The 3,376-nt window shown below is 38.1% G+C and overlaps 1 pseudogene; it reads right to left on the reverse strand.

Moving 5' to 3' along the window:
• Positions 1–2,481: 2,481 nt before the first annotated feature.
• LOC116624993 lies at positions 2,482–2,818 on the reverse strand (annotated as a pseudogene).
• Positions 2,819–3,376: the final 558 nt, after the last annotated feature.

Genomic DNA, 3,376 nt, shown 5'->3' on the forward strand with positions numbered 1-3,376 from the left:
TTTAATTCTGATCACAACGCAACTTATCAAAATGTGTGGGATGCAGCTAAGATATGCTGAGGGGGAAATATATAGCAAAGAAGAAAGTTTATATATTAGTGATAGAATTTTCCATCTTCTGTAGCTAGAAAAAGATGAGCCATTTATATGCAAATTAAGGAAAAGGAAGGAAATAATAAAGATAACAGATATTAAAAATACATAGATTTATTTTCTAAATAAGTAGAAAACAGACAAATTAAGAAATACAAAAGTTGTCTGGTTTTTTAAACATCACTAGCCATCAGGGAAATACAAATCAAAACCACAATGAGATACCACCTTACACCGGTTAGAATGGCAAAAATTAACAAGACAGAAAACAAGAAGTGTTAGTGAAGATGTGGAGAAAGGGGAACCCTCTTACACTGTTGGTGGGAATGCAAGCTGGTACAGCCACTTTGGAAAACAGTGTGGAGGTTCCTCAAGATGTTAAAAATAGAGCTACCCTACGACACAGCAATTGTACTACTAGGTATTTACCCCAAAGATACAGATGTAGTGAAAAGAAGGGGTATATGCACCCTAATGTTCATGGCATCAATGTCCACAATAGCCAAACTGTGGAAAGAGCCGAGATGTCCTTCAACAGATAAATAGATAAAGAAGATGTGGTACATGTATACAATGAAATATTACTAAGCCATCAGAAAGGATAAATACCTACTATTTGCATCAACATGGATGGAACTGGAAGGGATTATGCTAAGTGAAATAAGTCAAGCAGAGAAAGACAATTATCATATAGTTTCATTCATATGTGGAACATAAGGAATAGCGCAGAGGACCACAGGGGAAGGGAGGGAAACCTGAATGGGAAACAATCAGAGAGGGAGACAAACCATGAGAGACTTTGGACTCCAAGAACCAAACTGAGGGTTAGAGAAGAGAGGGGGTGGGGGGATGGGTAACCAGGTAATGGGCATTAAGGAGGACACGTGTTGTGATGAGCACTGGGTGTTATACGCAATTAATGAATCATTGAACACTACATCAGAAACTAATGATGTACTATATGCTGGCTAATTGAACATAATAATAAAAAAATAAAATAATTTGAATTGGGAAAAAATAAAGATCAGTTAATTGATAAAACACTAGCAGGACTGGTCAAGGAAAAAGCAAGTTAGGAAATAGAAAATAGCTAATATCAGGAATTATAGCAGGGATCTCTTTACAAATCCTATTAAGACTACATGTGTAATAGTGGAATATATGAACAACTTTATTTCAACAAACTCGAAGACTTCAATGATAAGGACAATTCTTTGAAAAATAAAACATATCAATACTGACATAAATGGTGAGCACTGGGCATTGTATGTAAGTGATGAGTTACTAAATTGTACACTTGAAACTAATACTGCACTGTGTATTAACTAGCTGGAATTTAAATAAAAACTTGGGGAAAAAAAGAAAGAATTAAAAAAAAAAAGAAGGGAACTGAGAGGTCTATATCTACTTCTATATTAACCCAATTGAATTTATCAAAAATCTTCCTCTAAAGAAAAGTACAAGAAAATACATTGTTGTAGCATACAAATTCTTTAAATATTAAATAATACCAATATTAAGCAAAGTCTAAAACATTGTCTGGCAGTTCTTATCAAAAAAAGAAAGAGGGGGGCGCCTGGGTGGCTCAGTCGTTAAGCGTCTGCCTTCGGCTCAGGTCATGATCCCAGGGTCCTGGGATCGAGTCCCACATCGGGCTCCTTGCTCCGTGGGAAGCCTGGCTTCTCCCTCTCCCACTCCCCCTGCTTGTGTTCCCTCTCTCGCTGTGTCTCTCTCTGTCAAATAAATAAATAAAATCTTTAAAAATGAAAAAAAAAAAAAAGAAAGAGGAAGAATAACAGAAGACAGAGGGGGAAAAACTTCAACTTACATTAGTACCATTAGTTACAACAGTATTACAATAGTTCCATTTTTATTATTTCATTCAACAGTAAACTTGTTTCCTACGGAGGCTCTTGCAACTTGTGTCCCAACCTGACCGCTCTCATGAAACATTTTGGGAGTGTGCACACTTACCTTTTTTCTCATCGCCTTATATCTGCACAGATTTTCTCCTCTTCCAAGATTTCTCCGTCTTTAGATGGCCTAGCTCATATCTAACTTATTTTAGCTACACATTTCTATAAACTGTAGTGTTGCCATGAAATTTGATGTGGAGAGGATGCTTGGATAAAGCTTGGAGGAGAAGGTTGACTTAGAAAAGCTTTGTAATTGATTTTAAGAAAATGATTGAGTAGTGATGCTCTCCTGTGCTTAAGTGAAAATCTGGGCCTTGAATCTGCCAAATTACCACCTTCCCATGCCACAGCAAGAAATGAACATCTAGTTTTAAAAATGGAATTTTTTCTTAGCTTTGAGGCAATATATTATAAAAAGCTGGCCCTTACATACATAAACTAACAAGAACTTAAAATTCATCACACATTTACTTCATTTTTTAGCTTCACCTTCTAGTAAATCTTTAGCTTCCTTGATTTTGGTTGCTGTACAAGGAGATCCTCCCTTGTCCAGGTGACTGAAACGCATAATCTGTTGATGAGCATCTCATATTGTTCCTTTATTGGCAGCGGGGCTTACCTGCTTCTCATTTTGTCATTTGGGGTTCAAACCCATCTCCGTAGTAACCACCACTAAAGGCAGATTTCGGTGGGCTTTGAAAAACTTGTTTTACTTGAGGCTCCATGGGTTTCATGGCTTGCAAAATGTAGCAGCCTGCAAATCCTGCGGCAGCAATGGTCAGTCCAGCTGCTACCCCTGGACTGGCCATAACTCTGACTCAGCTCCTCAGCCCCCTCTTTGAGGGCCATTCATCCCAGCCCAAAGGCGGCAGCCACCAATGCTCATGCCTCTAGCACACAGCCATGTGGCCCCCCCAGCAAGGCACCAAACCAAAAACGGAACTTTACATAGTAGTACCATCAAAATTAAATGGTTGCTTTGAACATTTACTTAAATGAACAGAATCTTTACTAGACTGTAACAGTAGTGTTAAAAAAAAAATACCTCCTTATATTAATCTGAATATTGACATGATTTTTTCAATTTTTGTTGCAATGTCATTGCCAACTGTCTATAGTTTTCTACCAATATAAAGGTCATTCTGCAAAATTATTATTTTTTTAAAGATTTATTTATTTATTATAGAGAGAGAGCGCATAAGCGGGAGGGGCAGAGGAAGAGGGAGAGAGAATCTGAAGCAGATCCTGCGATGAGTGCAGAACCCAACATGGGGCTCGATCCCATGACCCTGAGAGCATGCCCTGAGCCGAGACCAAAAGTTGGCTGCATAACTGACTGTACCACCTAGGCGCCCCAACAAAATTAT

Source organism: Phoca vitulina, unplaced genomic scaffold (genome assembly GCF_004348235.1).
Source record: "Phoca vitulina isolate PV1807 unplaced genomic scaffold, GSC_HSeal_1.0 scaffold72, whole genome shotgun sequence".
Taxonomy (NCBI): domain Eukaryota; kingdom Metazoa; phylum Chordata; class Mammalia; order Carnivora; family Phocidae; genus Phoca; species Phoca vitulina.